This window comes from Equus przewalskii, chromosome 18 (genome assembly GCF_037783145.1).
Source record: "Equus przewalskii isolate Varuska chromosome 18, EquPr2, whole genome shotgun sequence".
Taxonomy (NCBI): domain Eukaryota; kingdom Metazoa; phylum Chordata; class Mammalia; order Perissodactyla; family Equidae; genus Equus; species Equus przewalskii.
In genome coordinates, this window is record NC_091848.1 from 3,647,238 (window position 1) to 3,663,966 (window position 16,729).

General features: G+C 47.7%; 1 long non-coding RNA gene across 1 annotated transcript; it reads left to right on the forward strand.

The window, feature by feature from the left end:
* Nucleotides 1-1,520: 1,520 nt before the first annotated feature.
* Nucleotides 1,521-13,388, forward strand: LOC139076974 (uncharacterized). The gene is made up of 2 exons (XR_011529058.1): nt 1,521-1,650; nt 13,232-13,388. It is a non-coding gene; the product is annotated as an uncharacterized lncRNA (long non-coding RNA).
* Nucleotides 13,389-16,729: the final 3,341 nt, after the last annotated feature.

Sequence of the window (16,729 nt, forward strand, 5' to 3'; positions counted from 1 at the left end):
GTCCTGTGTTGGAATTACCTGATGAGCTTTCAGAAAACACCAACGCCAGAGCCTGGCTCCTAGATTTAATTGGCTCGGGGTGGGGATCAGGCAGCTGTATTGAAAGTTTCTGGGCTGGTTCCAGCGTGCACACGAAACCTTTCAGCATGGTCTACACTCCTGGTTCTCAAACCATCAGAATCAAAGCGCTAGAACCACCTGGAGGGCTTATTAAAACAGATCGCTGACCCCTCCCCCAGAGTTTTCGCTACAGTGGATCTGAGAATGGGCAGAGAATGTGCATTTTTAACAGGCTCCCAGGTGATGCTGATGATTCAGGCCACACTCGGAGGACCACTCGTTGCTGATGATCCTCATTCAGGTGTCCCCTACAGCCTTCGAGGTGCTCCACAGAAACAGAACCAATAGGACGCGTATAGAGAGAGATATATACGGGGAGATTTATTGTGGGAATTGACTCACATGGTTATGGAGGCTGAGAAGTCCCCCAACCTGCCGTCTGTGAGCTGGAGGCCCAGGAAAGCTGGCGATGTGGTTCAGAATGGGTTGAGGGGCGGGGGAGGGGGGGGTGGGGAGGGGTGCTGGTGTAAGTCCCAGAGTCTGAAGGCCAGAGAACGCGGAGCCCTGTTTCCAAAGGCAGGAGAAGATGAATGTCCCAACTCAAAAATAGAGAATTTGTCCGTCCTTCCTATTCAGGCCCTCAAGAACTGGAGGATGCCCGCCCACTCTGGGGAGGGTGATCTTTTCGCTCAGTCCACTGACTCGAATGTCAGTCTCTTCCAGAAACGCCCTCGCAGACACACCCACAAATCACATCTTGCCAGCTCTCTGGGCATCTCTCAGGCCTGCCAAGTTGACACGTCAACTGAACCATGGCAAGCCTTATTTTTGCCTCTTGCCCTTTTTATACTCTCTTCCACCATCCGGAACTTCTTACATTCCTCCAATAAATACATTGTGCCCCTTCTACCCTATAGGTTCTGTGCCTTTCTTTTTGCCTGCAACTCTTTCCCATATCATAAAACACACTTCTTGAGAAGAGGCTATAATTCAGTTTTCACTAATTGGCATTAGGTTTCCTCCAGCAAACATAAATTAGGGAACTTGTATTGAATTTGTTAACGTTAATATGTATACTTTCACAATGTGTGGTTTTTCATTAAATAAGGTTTTATTTTCTACATTGAAATGAATACAAAAATAAACTAAGGGTATGCTTTTTTTTCACCACGGGATGTTTTAATACATTTTACATTATGTCATTATAACCCTTTTTTAAAAATGCATCATTTGTAAGGAACAAATCAGGAAGTAGAGCTGCTTTGTAATTAGGATTGACATCCCAGTCCTGACGGTGAGCGAGTGTGCATCAGTCGAAGTAAATATGGAATATACTCTCGGTCTCCCCGCTCTCTCACACACCAGCCGGAGACTTGTTTCTCTTGTGGTGACTTTGCCCCTGGGGACAGGGCTCTGTGCCGAGTGGGAGAGACAGGAATGAAACGCCCTTTTCCCTGCAGTTTCCTGTGCAACTTCTCCCGGTGCTCAGCGCCTCCTGGCCCTCCTGGCTCCCGTGGCTTCCCCTGAATCCCGTCAGAAGGACCAAACAGAAAGAGAGGAGCAGAGAGGCCTCCAGTGATGGAGCAGGAGGTACTGCCCCATTCATACTTTGCTTTTTCACATTGAGTCAGTGATTTTGAAAGTAAGGAAAACTCTTGTAAGATCTGTCAAAACTGAAGTCTAAAGCAACTATTTTTGCAACTTATATTCCACTATAGCTTGTTAAAATGAACAATTTTGATTTTATGTGTGTGTGTGAGCAAGAAACTGCTGAAAATTGTCATTAAAGCGTTCTAGCCACTCTCTCTTTTCCCCCTCCCTCATCTATCATGTAGATCCCTCTTGTTGCAGTGAAGCTGGCTTAATTTTCCCGTCCCAGGGTTTGTCCATCAAGAGAGAAGCAATCTGAAGTGGAGAATTAATATTTGAAAGACTTTGTCTGAACAGTCAAAATAGCTATTGCATGTCGCAGTTATTAATGTGCCATTGTTCTAAGTGCTGTACGTGTGCATGTGTGGTACATGTGCACACATATATTACCTTATTTAAGCTTCACAAAACACTGTGAAATAGGTACTGTTATTACACTACTGTCTCCCCATTTTACACACGAGGAAGCTGAGGAACACATGTCAAGTAAGCAGCATACCCAAGGGCAAGCTGCTAATCAACGGCGGAGCTGGCATATGAACTCAGACAGTTGATCTCTATCATCTGTGCGCTGGACTACTGCTCTGAACTGCTCCTTTCGTTATCTTAATCTGTTTAACCAAACGGTCATTGAGTGGAAAGAAAAACAGTAGAATGGCCCAGATAACAGGATTGTCACTTTTCCTGGAAGTGGCTTGCTCTTATCGAGATCCCCATCAGCTGGTCTCCCTTCCACCTTGAGTTAAGCCCCATGGGGGTAATGTTGTGGGGGACGTGTGTTGGGCAGAAAGGTTATAACGGCCTCTCAGATGAGGCCTTCCTGGAATCCATGGGAAGGTGGGGCCTGGGAGTGGGATTTCTGTGTCACTGTGATGTTTGTGGTCAGAAAGGCCCTGTCTGACCTCCAAGAGCTCTAGGCTCTAGTGACAAGTGAGCTCAGGGCCTAATCCAGAGAGACGGGCCCTCTTTGTGTGAGTGTATATTAATGCCCTTGGGATCATTCACTCAAATTTAACTCAGTCGGAGCTGAGGTAGGACTTTGAAGGTGGGGAGAGAAGAGAAAGTGTGCCTATCTTGGCGTATGTACGTGAGTGAGCGTGTCAGTAGGATGGGTGCGAGGAGGATCAGGGTGCAGTTCTGAGGTGAGTCCGACAGGGAGTAGAGGACAGATGGCCATGAGGGCAGCTGAGCGCGAGGAACCCCCGCCTGTGAGCTTGGCCTCGCAGGGGTCTGTTTTTCACACAGCTGAGGACAACATCTCCCGCACCTCTCCAGGACCCGTTGTGTATCTAACTCCTTAACAGTCCGCCAGCTCCAATTTAGTAACGTCTCCAGAAAGCCCCCTCAGGTCCCCGCCATCGCCTCCTTCCCTGAGCACCACTGAGGCTCCCTCGCCGCTGGGTCCAGGTGGGATGCACTCAACTCCCACTGGAGATTCTGCACGAGTCCGGGGTCTCCAGGTTCCCAGCCACAGATGCTCCGATTCTGTAGGCCTGGGACAGGCCCCCCACTTCAAGAACCTCCCCAAACGAGCGTTAGTTATCTTTACGGGCAGTGGTGAGCTGGTAAACTGGTTTGCCAGAAAAAAAAAAAAAAATTGAAAGACCAGGTTTTCATAGTATAAATACTCTCACCATAGCTGATTTCAAACTATAAGCAGTCTACTAACTTACAAGATTCTTGAATATTTAACAATTGGCTATTCTAGCTGGTACAAGCTGGTTTCAGTACACCAATATTAGGCAATTTAGAAATCTCTGTCAATTTTTTTTAAACATATTTCCTTTGACTCAGAAATTCTAAGATTTTATCCCATCAATATATTTACATATTTAGGCAACGATATGTTACAAAGCTATTTGTAATAACGAAACACTGGAAATAACCTAAATATCCTTCCATTGAAGATTGGTTAAATATATTATGGAAATTCCAATCAATGAAATACTATGTAGTCATTAAAAGAGTAAGGCGGAACCACATGAACGGCCAGGAGACTCGTAACTATTCACAGGGTACGCTAAGAGAAAGAAGAAAAACACTGTGGGTGTCATTTGAGTTTAAATAAGAGGGAAGACAGGTACATGTGTTTACTTCTTTGTGTGTGGAAAGTTTCCAGAGGGATGCAATTATTAAGAGTTTTGACCTAGAGGGTAGAGGACTATGATTTTCATTATATACCCCTTTGAATGGTTTGATTCTTCTAAAGCAAGTGTATGTATTATTTTTTTTATCCCATTAGAAAGAAAGAGAGTGTCCTTTTGATTTTTTTTAAATCAGAAAACAAACAAACGCTGCTCAGGTGATGCTGATGTGCTCTGGTTCGAGCCGCACAGGGCTGCCTGGCCGTGATGGCTGCTGACGCTCACGTGAGCGAGGCTGTCTCCATGTCCAGGTGCTGAAGTCCTCCAGCAAAGGCCACTGAGCACTGTGACTTGGGGAAGTGAATTAACTTTCTTGGGCATCATTTTCCTCACTGGTAAAAGAAGAGGCTTATACCAGGATTCAGGGATTAACTCAAAGCATATAGGATCCAGTCGGGAGTGGGTGCCCTGGACAACTGCAGACGGGGGTTCTACCGCCTCCCCCCACACACATCCAAGAGAAACATTCAGATTCAAATTAAACTACAAAAACACTGTGCTAGCCAAAAAGGGACACATTTTACTTGCAGGCTACCCTGAATTAGACAATCTTTAATGTCTTTCTAGACAATACTTGCCGTGGGTATATTATGTTGCAAATTATTAGTGACTAAAATATCTATCTGTAATATACATTATGATATACATGGTGATGGTGAGATAAAATGACAACGATGATGATGATGACAACGATAATAATAGTGATAACAAAAAGCTGGACTTGAAATCAGAAGCTCTTAGGTCAAGTCTTAGTCTTCCTTTCAAGGAGACCTGTGACATCTCATCTCTCATAATTGTATATATATATATATATATATATATATATATATATGTATATATACTATAAAATAGGGATCACAATATCTTCTTCACCAGAATCCAGAAATCTTCAGGATTTCTGCAATATGACCATGTGAAACTTCCTAGTACAGACTTGGCACATAGTAGGTGCTTAATTAAAAGGTCTGCAAATTAGTTGATTATGGGCACAGTCCAGTATTTTTAATGAAATTTATTCTTATAGTTTACATATAGCTGGGCATTAGCTTGAAAAATAGTTATTTATGTCAGTTCTTAATATATGGAGAGATACCTACATTTAGAGATTGCCTCTAAAACACATAGAAATGATTATGTAAGCTATGTGGTATAAATAAGGAAATAAAATAGGAAATTCAGCTTCCATGTAGTTTAATCCCTACAGAAAGGAGTTGCATTCTGACTCCTGAAAGTCTGAAATCTCAGATGGCTTTCTGATGAATACTAGTTGCCTCCTCTCTATATACCCACAGCCCCCTACTCCTCCCTTGCCGTAGCTCAGCAGTTGGCAACCAAGATTTTGGGGTTCCTTGTTTCTGTCATCCACTGGGCTGAGAGCTCAGTGAAGTGAGGGGTTCTGGGTTTTATTTCATATCCACAGCACCTCACACAGTGCCTGACATTAGTATACACTCAGTATATGAATGGATGAGTGGGTAGGTGGATGAGTGAATGGGAGGTTGGATGGCGGATGGGTGGGTGGATGGGTGAGTGGATGGGTGGATGGGTGGGTGGGTGGATGGGTGGATGAGTGTGTGGATGGATGGGTGGGTAGGTGGATGAGTGAATGTGTGGTTGGATGAGTGAATGGGTGGGTGGATGGATGGGTGGGTGGGTGGATGGATGAGTGGGTAGGTGGATGGATGGGTGGGTGGGTGGATGGATGGGTGGGTGGATGGATGGATGTATTGCTCTTTCCCCAGTTGCTGCCTGACCTGTGGGCTGGTTTCTCTCCTTTTTCTTGGTTCCAATCCCTTTGGGCCTTCTAAAAGACAACCTGCAGCAGATAATTTTTTTCGTGTTTTTTTTTTGAGAAAGATTAGCCCTGAGCTAACTACTGCCAATCCTCCTCTTTTTGCTGAGGAAGACTGGCCCCGAGCTAACATCCATGCCCATCTTCCTCTACTTTATACGTGGAATGCCTACCACAGCATGGCTTTTGCCAAGCAGAGCCATGTCCGCACCTGGGATCCGAACCGGCGAACCCCAGGCCACCGAGAAGCAGAACACGCGAACTTAACTGCTGTGCCACTGGGCCAGCCCCTGCAGCAGATAATTTATGGATTGACTCAAGTACCTATTGATTTATCTTCTCTACTGAGTCTCTGAAAGACAAGTTTAACTTCATAGTTTTCCTGAGGTTTAGTCTTGGCTTAATCACTTAGATCCTCATTCTTCATTAATTTGAGCCTTGAGCATATTTTCAGCAGTTTTTTTTAAAAATATGTTTTCCTGCACTGTTAAAATATATTCATTATATGTGCGCATGTATGTATTGCATGTATGTGTGTATAAGTACACACAGTATAGAGATTTAACAGAAATTCAGTCTTGCTCACACGTGAAGTCGTGACAATCTGTGCACAGCTAAAATTGTCTCTGCTCTTCTTCAGCACATGATAGCTGTGTTTTAAAAAGTAGTCTCAGGAAAAAAGGCAGCATAGAAAAAGTATTAAAGCACAAAGGTAGCTGTGTCGGCTTTTGTTCCTGGCCTACGCGCAGTCACCAGTCCTCCGAGCCTCCTTTCGGGCCGTACCGCCAGCTTCCTATCCTTGCTCGCGTGGAGAGAAGGAGAGAGGGTCCCAACCATGGCTCTAGAGCTCTTTCCTGCTCCCCTTTCTTCTCAGTGACCATTCCTTCAGGATTTGGAATTTGAGTTCAAAAACAGACTTTGATTCACTGGGCATCAAACATTCAGTCTTAACTCTCTCAAGCAGCTGCCAGAGTCAGAGGGAACGAAATGCGGTGTCAAAAGATTTCAGTATAACCCCTTCAAAATGACTGGCTGGTGTCCTATGTTGCTTGAACTTGCATTAACCCTCCAAGTACAAGACAGTCACTGGACAACACACTAGATGACTCTGTCTTTCCAGAAGCCTCCCTCACTCGCTTTCCGTGCTTCAACCTTTTGCAAGAAGGAAAAAAAGTTGGTGTCGTATTTGAATTATTCATGACACTTTCTGTTCTGCCAATCCCAGCACACATTTGAGATCATTAATATGTCATGACTTTCCTTCATCTAGCCTTCTGAGATTTTTTAAAATCGAGAAGCACCACAAAAAGGCATTATGATTCTTTAGCAGGGATATTATTTTTATATTTTTAGTTCACTATTTTCGGTCTTCTTAGCCTAAGTTCAGAAGTATTGAGTGTTCAATGAGGTAGGCCCTGAAAATTGTACCCGTTCTGGGGGCCCTTGTGAACAATCTTGTGAGGCCCATGGTGGCACTTTGAGGTGGAGCCTCGCAGCGTGACAGTGCTTGGAGCAGTGCCATGTGGGTAAACAGCTCATCCACTTGGCACCGTCTCGTAACCATCAAAAAAAGACACGCCATTTAGATATGCTGAGGGCCCAGTCTTGCCGGAAGGACACTTGCACTCACTCACCGGCGACTTCCCTTCTCTGGTGAGCTTCCTACCAGCCCATTCTGTGCCAGGCCTGGGGCTGGCACACAGCAGAGAGAAGGGCAGCCATGGTGTCTGTCCTCATGGGGCCCTTTCCTATGATCTGTTGGATCACCGCAGCTCACAGGGTCCTAAACTGACCCCAAAGGCATGAGACAGCGGGAAAGGCCAATGAGGATCGATGAGGTGTTTGGCTCATGCAACTAAAATGGAATTATTTAGAGAGCCAGAGAAGGTTCTAGGTAGAAGGAGTTTGTAGGGGAAAGATTAGAAACTTGGTTTTCGCTTGTGTGATAGTCCAGGCACACGGAGTGGAGGTGCCAAACGAGCAGGTGGACGCGCATCTGGGCTTGGGTGGGTGTTTGGAGAACTGAAGATGCCCGTTTGGAAGTAGTCAGCGTGTGCATGGATTTAAAGCCATGAGACTGGATTAGATCTCCAAGAGAGCGAGTGTGGACAGATAAAGAACAGAGGCTCAAGCACTTAACGTGGAGCAGGCCAACACAGAAAGATGGGGAAGACGAGCAGAAGCCAGCAGGGCTGTTAGCAGTGGGGTGTTCTGGAAGCAAGTGAACACAGGGCACCGTTCCTTCCTTTAATCTAACTCATGCATTCTCAAACTTTAATATACATCAGAATATCTGAACAGAGTCTATAAAACTGGGTGCACTGTACTTGATTCGCCATTTCAGGGGTTTTCAAGTTATTTTTAATACCTGACGTTTCTCACCTCTCACTGGCTGGAGACGCTAACTCCTGTTCCTCAGCCTCTGATTTGGAAGTGAACCCATGCTATTGTCATCTGGACATCACAGTCATAGAAAGGGGACCGTGAAAAAGCCAGATACCAAGTTTTTTCTCTGAGTCAGAAAGAATTGTCAGTATTAGGAGCTGCAGAGTTTTGTGAAGCAATTCGGACACTGCCCATTAGGATGTCAGGGCTCATGTCCACACTGATAGGCAATTTGCTGCCCTTTCTAGGTGAGTCACTGTGGGAGGAATTAGGCCAGGCACCTCTCTTGAAACATTGTCAGACTTTGGTGGCATTACTCCCAAGCCACCGCTCCTGCCAGGACAATGCCGGGAGCAAAATGGCCTTTGATGAGATGCTGGAAGCTTCTTAGTAGCAGGTCAGGGTGAAAGGCTTCCTGGGACAATGACATCCTGCCTCCATGCGTCTCTCCTGGGTTCCAGCTTCTGTCTCCTGGAGAACAAACCCATCACCATGGTAACTGCATCCACACAATGTGCCTCCAAATGCCCCTCGGATCCTTGCGGCTGCTTCTCCCCCATTGACGGCACCTATTAGTTTAAAATCAGATCTCACAGTTAGCTTGTCTTCAGGAGGCTAGGATCTCTGTTAATCCCCACTGTTGCACTTATGACCAGAGGGCTTAAGACCCTCAGCACTGTTTCCTGAAGAGCTAAATGGCATTCAGGCAGCAGGAGACTTCTGCCAAGAAAATCAAAATCTAAGCTGGTTGCCTTTTATTATCACTTCAATTATTTTCTCCACTTGACGTGGATTTATTGGTCAGTTTAGACTCTGTGACAGATTTGGTTGTAGTCACATGAAGCGTGACTGACAGCCTTGACTACCAGCCTGTAAACAGTGCTCGATGTCCGTGCATGTTATTGCCATCTAACCATACCTGTGGGCTGATGGCATAACAGCTGATGAGCATGCCCTCCACGGCCTGCCGTGCGCAAGTCGGGGGACAGCCAGTCACACGCTGTGCGCCGGCCTGGGCGGCCAGGGGCAGCGGGGTGCCTGGAGAGGTCACGGATCAGGGCCTCGTACCCTTTATGGCACCGTCTCTGCTTGAGGATGGTCACTTGTCTCTCTTTCGTGGTGATTCTTAATCTCCTTGAAGTTTATTTTAGCCAAAATAATTGATGTGATGTTTCTGCACTTTCGATACATATAGGCTTATAAAACACGTGTGGTAATACAGAGAAAACCACTCTGTCTAGCCGTTTACTTGGTGTGTACACTTGCCATTGGCAGTGTGTTCAAGGAAGGCCCCGTCCCCACTCACAGTGCCAACATAACAGGGCCGTGTGCTGGAAGGGAGCAGGTGAACAGGCAGGCACACGTTGCCGCGTGGCTGTGTGGCGGGGAGCAGGAGGCCCGGCCTGGGGTCCTGCCCCGGCACTCTGAAGCAGTGCAACTGGGCGGCTCGCGCACTTCTCTGAGCTTCAGCCTCTTCGTCGGTGAAATGGAGACAATACCTTATATTTGAGACCTGAACAAGCTAAAGAAAATAGTTTTATGCCAGATGTTTAATATTCAGTTTTCATAAAAGCTATGAAGTAGATATAACTATGGTTCCTACCTTATAGATGAGAAAGCTGAGGATCAGAGAATTGAAACAATTTTAATCAAGGTCACATAGCAAATAAGTGGTAGAATCAGGATTCGAACCCAGACCCACCGTCTTATCTACCATATTGCACTGCCCTGAACAGGGGCTACGGGTGGTGGGCAGCGCAGCCTTCCTGTCTGTGAAGGGGGCATCGGGGCAGCCGGTGCTGATACGATATGAAGGGCGGGGCTGTGCCTGGGTCCACGTCTGGTCAGCACTGCTCACTGTCACCGATTGGCGACAAATCAACGTGTCACTTTGAATGTGAGTAGATCGTCTTGGCATGATTTATGAGGAATTTTGTTTCTTGAAATAAAGTCATAGACCATGTAGTAAAGTAGCTTCCTTTTTCAAGGAGGTACTTAGTGACATTGAAGTGTGTCGTCACTCCATCCACGCCCACAAACCAGCTCCACAGGCGACCTCACTGCCTCCTCCTGTGTCCTGAATTCATGGTCGCGGAGCCCCCCTTCCACCTGCTCCCTTCTCCCCTCACAGACCCATCTCCTCGGGGGACGGGCGCGCACGCAGGTCTCTGCGCTCAGACAGGGAGCAGGTGGCGGCCGGCCCGGTCAGCTGGGCAGGGTTTGTGGACAGTGAATCTTAGACCGCAGTCTGTTAGAACTGAAAGAGACTTTAGAGACAGTCTGGGCCAACCGCCTCCATTCATAGATGAGGAAACTGAGGTCCGAGGGGAGCCAGCAAGTTTAGTGGGTCTGCAGGGTCAAATGGCCAGTGAAGAGCCAGTGTGAATCCGAGAGAGAGCAGGGAAAGGGAACTGGCCACCGGGAGAGAGGGTGCGCGGGCCGCCGTGGGGACAGAGCATGCGCCAGAGGGGAACAGGGGCACGCTCGCTGCTGTGTAAACACCTCTAACTCAGAAGGCGTCTTGGCAGCTGGAGTGGGGAGTTTCTCTGACATCTATATGGGACTGCATGCGAATATCTCCCTAATTATGGATGTTAGCAATCTAGAAAACAAAATTCTATAATTGAAGGAAGAAAACAGCAGGAAATAGTGACCGACACCAAGTATCTAGAACAACTTCCCAGGAACACGTGCGAGTGTATTTAGGCTTCTCGAGCAAAATTTGAGATTAGACTTTGGAAGTGCCCCTTTTCGCAGAGGTGAGAATTAGTGATCATTAGAAGCTAACCTCAGCCGTGGATTTGAGAGGTCGCCTCCCTTTGTTTTGACCATGACTGCCACGTCCTCTCCTTCTGCGTGGCTGCCTCTCTCTTGCCCTTCAGGTTTCGACTGAGAAGCCACGTCCTCTGAAAGTCCTTCTGGCAGTGGTCATTGCGCACTCCCCAGCCACCTGGTCCCTGGCCCAGTCTCCTTCATGTCACCCGTGGTGGCCTTCATGACATTTCTCATTGGCTGCAATGATCTTCGTACATATCCCTCCTCTCTTCCCCATTAAGATGCAAGCACGCTAGGTCAAGAACCACCCTGGCTTACCACCGGGCAGGGCAGACACCCAGTGAAAACACAGAGCAGGTTGCCACCGGCTTAGGTAAAGCTAATTTTCAAAACCTGAAAATTAGTGACTGTTGGTTTTATTTTCTTTTAAGTGTATGCACTTTATTTTTTATTTTTTATTTTTTGCTGAGGGGGATTTGCCCTGAGCTAACATCTGTGCCAAGCTTCCTTTGTTTTGTACGTGGGTCGCCAGCACAGCATGACTGACAAGTGGTATAGGTCCTCGCCCAGGAACCAAACCCACGAACCTGGGTTGCCAAAGTGGAGTGCGCCGAACTTAACCACTACACCACAAGGCCATCCCCAAAGTGTGCGTAGTTCTTAACAGAGCTACGCACACTTTACTACACCACAAGGCCATCCCCAAAGTGTGCGTAGTTCTTAACAGAGCTACACACACTTTGAATGTGGTGAAGACTACCTATAATTGCCTTAGGAAAAAATAATAAATGCAAATAAAATTTTTCCTGCAACAACGCTCAGTAAATATGTTGAGGACTCTAACAGATCCTGATGAAGACAGTAGCCTGAATAACTGCTTAGATTATGTAAATACCGGTCAACCACACGAGAAAAAGCAGTTTTACTAGCGTCCTCAAGTTGAATTGTAACACTAGTGCAAACTGATGCTAATATTCTGAGCAGTTTAACAATGAAATGTTCTAGGCTTTCAAATTTACTTTGTGGTAGAGTTTTTGGTAAAATATAAGTTTGCTTACTAAACAGTAATAGGAAATGATACGAAGCATTAGGCCCACGGCCTGCTCAGTTACGCAGATCGCCTGTCATCCCGCAGCGGCTCTTTACGGAGATGCTAACGGGAATCGTTAAACCTGGGGTGCGCTCATAGAAACAAAACGCAGTTTACTGCGATCGAGGCCATAACCAAACCACTGCAGATCGTTCCTGACTCACTGCGGGGTCACGTCCCCATAAACCCACGGACGTGGAAAATGCACTAATCCCCTAACCTGCCCATCACAGCTCAGCCCCGCCTGCCCTAAACGTGCTCAGAACACCGACGTCAGCCTCCAGGTGGGCCAGATCGCCCGACGCACAGCCTGTCAGAGTAGAGGGACTGTCTCTGTGAGTGATCGAACGCTGCGCTGCGGGCGGCACTCGGCGCGGGGCTGTGGGCGCAGTGTCCCGCCTGCTCCCCTGGAGGCGCGGGCTGACGGCGGCCCGGCTGCTACCGCCGCCCCGCATCACGAGGGCGGGAGCGCACCGCGTGGCCACAGCTTGGGAGAGAGCAAAATTTAAAATTCAGTGTTCAAAGTGCGCTTTCTACTGAGTTCATATTGCTCTCACACCATCATAAAGTCGGAAAATTGTAAGTCGAGCCGTCGTAGGCCGGGGACCGTCTGTCTGTTAGTGATAATGGTAGAGGAGCCGCGTAGGACGTCGTGCTCTTGGACATGGGAAGCCATGGCCACGGTCTTTGCTATAAAAGGTGTCCAGGAGTTTGACTGTCTATAGTGTCCACCTGCGGGACATTCAAATACGTGCTGACATTTCGAGATTTACCCTTTAGAAAAAAGTTCTCTCTTGTTTCTTTTAAAAAGTTTCTGTTACCTGAATTGCAAAAGTAACACAGATTTGTTGCAATAGTTAAAAGCAAAGTATTTATGTGAAATTCATAGTCTTTGCTTCCTCCTCTAATTCCATTCTTTCATATAATTCATGCTATTTAGGTTATAAATTCCATATTTCCTCCTTTGTATGAATGTAAACATTAAATATAACAATACAAATAATAGAAGTGCATTTGTAGTACTTAGGATATGTGTGGTATTTTTAAAGGACTGGACAGATATTATGCTATACATATAACTCTATGAGATAAGCACAAGTATTAGCCCCATTTCATAGAGTAGGAGGCTGAGGCACAGAGAAGTCAAGTAATTTTCCAAAGGTCACACAGCTAGTGTGTGGCAGACATAACATTTAAACGCAGATAGTCTTAATTTTTAAGCTATACTGCCTCTCACGCGTAGCTTTTTTGGTTGCTCTATGTAAAGGGGGTTGTACCATATATCTCCTGTTCCTTTTTCGAACACCTAACACAATATCATTGACCTCTTTCCAGTGCAATGAAGATAGATCTAAGATAGCCTCGCGTGTGGCAGCATCACTTTCCATCCTGCGGATGTGCTCTACTCTGTTCAACTACTGTCCTGTGAGGAACATGCAGATTCCTTTTTTTTTTTTTGCCATTATAAACAATAAACTGCCTTATACATAAATCTCTGTGCACTAGCACTTTTATTTTTCCCAGAATTGGGCTTTTGGGGTACAAAAAATATGCACATTTTAAATTCTAATAATACTACCCATTTTTCTTCCCTTGAGGTTGTGAAAATCCATCGCTGCACCAAGAGTGTATCCCGTACTCGACTCCCCACCCCCACTCCAGACATTCCTCATCCCCTAATCCGGTGACTCAGAGTGACTTTGTAACTATGTGACATTTGTAACAAATCTTTCATTTTAGAGTTTTTGATATTACGTCCTATTCCTGGGAAATTTGTGGGCTAGTCATAAAATGATTATATAAACACAAGTAAAATAGTTAAATAGTGGAATTATGAATGGCAGTTTGGAATTCTCCCCTTTTTTCCGATTTCAAATGGATGGTTTTGTTTTTCCCTGCCAACAGTGTTCGTTTCTTATTATCTGTTCTCTTCCATGTCTGTCATGTTCTAGGAAGGGCCAAGAGGGGACTGACCGCTATCTGCCCTGGACGGTTTCTGTCAGATGATCTCTCAAGTCCCTTCCAGCTCAATGATTCTTTGAGAAAATGAATTAAAAACATCGATTTACCACCTCCAGGATGCTGGCTTGTGATTTTATAGGGCGTGTGTGTGGTTCTAGAAAATGCAGCCATGCTATCAAAACAAGTAGATGGTACTCATGTCTTGGGAAAACAGAATTTCTGGAAATACGGCACAACCAGAACCCTCTGGGGGTTGTGTTCAGGGTAACTTTAGGCAACACAGGATGCGTGGACACTCTCCACTTTGGTCCTACTGTCTTGACGCAAAGGACACTTTAAACAAATATCTTGATCGGAGCTATGACATTGATGAATTTTCACTGAGGAAGCTATTCTCGAAACGGACTTCATTAAGCCAATATAAATCTCTTAATTTTCCATATGACGTATTTACATCACATTTATCTTGTTATTTAAATTTTTGTCTTACTGAAACTATTTGCATTGAATTGTGTTCAATTATTTTCTGTTTAAATTTTACAGATTTGGCTCATCAGTTTTCTGTCTATATAATATTGTATATATAAAGTTGTACTGATTCTATCTTCTGTCATTTTTTGATGGCCATTATTTCTGCAAAGTTCGTTTTCTAAGTTTTGCAGGTCTAAATTTTGTGATGAAGATTTGGTTCTTTTGTCATTTTTATTCACTATTAATTTTACAGTGTACAGTTTTAGCCATTGTCAGTTTTGTGTCGATGTTTCAACCATTAACGTTCATTGTTGATTATGAATTTGAATACGACGCCGCTGGTTTGCGTTTATCTGCTAGCTCACGAACGATAAAATTGTGAGCACTTTGTGATAGAGAACGAGCAGCAGAGAACGGAGACGAGGGAAGTCAGACCCAGGAGGGGACCGGCGCAGTCCTGAGGAGTGGCTGCAGAGCTCCGGATGCTCAGAGGGGCCGCAGCATCCGCAGGTACCAAGCGAGCAGGGAAGCACCGTGGGGTCAAGCGGCAGTCAGCCCTCGCGTCCTCCGCGCCTCCGCCCCTCGGAGCCCACGCTCCAGGCTCCTGTCTTCCATCCGCGGGCGTCGGGCAGGTGGAGGTAAGGGTGGTTGGTTAGGGTTAGTTTCAGGGCCGAGTGACGGAAGAGCCAGACAAAGCGGGCGGCACTTTTTCCTCCCTCTCTCCCCTTCGAGACGTCCCGAGAGAGGCGGCGAGGGCGCGCTCGGGAGCCCGAGAGCTGGCGCTGCGGGAGGGCGCTGGCCCGGGAGCCGAGGAGCCGCCAGCCCCGCCGGCCCGGCCCGCCGCGCCTTCCCGTCTGCTGCTCACGCTCGGCCGCGGTGGCGGGGTGGCGGGGTGCCGGGGCGCAGGGGTGGTGACGGCGTCGCGGGGCCGCTCCCGGGGCACAGAGAGCGCGGGGCGTGCGCGCGCGGAGCCTGTGCGCCCCGGGGAGCCGGGCGCCGTGCAGTAGCGCCCGCAGCGCCGGCGGGCTCCGTGGGACACCACGGGCGCGGCCACACCGTGCGGCCCGGGCCCGGGGATGCCGCGCGGGCCTCAGGACCGTCTCGGGACGTCAGCAGAATGGCCCCCAGTGTAAGAACTGGGGGCGAGCTTGCTGAAGCTGGCAGCTCGCGCGCGGGACGGGCCCTGACCCAGCCCGCTCGGCCCCGGGCCCGGGCTCCAGCGCTCCTCCCTGCGCCGCTCAGCGACCCAGGCTGGCCGGGGCTGCGGCGGGTCCGTCTCCACCCGCCGTCTTCGTGCCCTTCAGGAAGCTCCTGGAAGCTCCTGCCGCAGCCCCTTGGCGCCGCCCCGGAGGCCCGGGCGAGCAGGTGCGGGCCTGGCGGGGCCTGGGGCGGGGGTCGCGCCCTCCCCGCCTCGGCAGCGGACTCCGGGCTTCCCCGTGACCTTCTAGGAAAGAAAGCTTCCTTGTCGGGCGCGGGGGACAGCTTCTTGAAGAAGAGGAATGTATTTAAAACTGGAAAATCTTCCTGCTTCCCAAAGAAACCAAATTGGAAGAAATGCTGATTTAGTTGCAGCGGTTTTCCAGCTCGGTTTTTGTCAGCAACTACATGCAACTGAGCTTCCAGACGGGACATAGGAACACGAACAGTGCTGAAGAATTGTACTGTCTCCGGCCGGTCCCCTGGGTACAAGTAGTAAAAAGCACCAGAACGTTAGCCATAACGGTTGTCCAGGGCAAAGAGCAATGGCTGTGAAGACGCACAATTAGCAGAGTCATTGGTTCTGACAGACACTGCCGGCCAGCGCTTCATCCAGACAGAGCTGTCACAGAGGTGCTTCTCCGTGTGAAGTTTGCTGTCATTGCTGAAAATTCTCACAGGCGCTTCAGGTCCCTCCAACCACGGAGAACTTGAGGAGGGTCCACACTCCTTTCCCCCAGCCCCGTTTCTCTCGTTCAGTTCAACGACAAGCTTCCTGAAAGAGCGCTGGGCACCTGGGGTCTCCGCCGCATTTCCCATCCAACTCTCAACTCTGGGCAGGTTGACTGTCTCCTCCTCCAGCCTCCCCATCCTCTCCATTGCTTGACCTCAGAAGCATTCATCATTGTCCACCTCTTCCTTATTTCTGGATTTCTCTTTCCTCATGGCTTTCTCTGACAACACTCTCTTCTGATTTCCCTCTGCCTTTCTGCCTTTTCCCCTTTCACTGTCTTCTCTTTTCTCTGTGTCTGCTCCTTAGATGCTGACTTACTTTCTGTCTCTTTCCTTGGCTGTTGTCTCTCTTCCCTTAACACCCTCTATCTACTCAGTCTGTCTTCTAGTCTTCACCCAATAGCCACACACTGATAGCTTCCAGTCTCTAGCCCAGATCTTCGGCCCGTGTTCCAGACCCACATAGACACA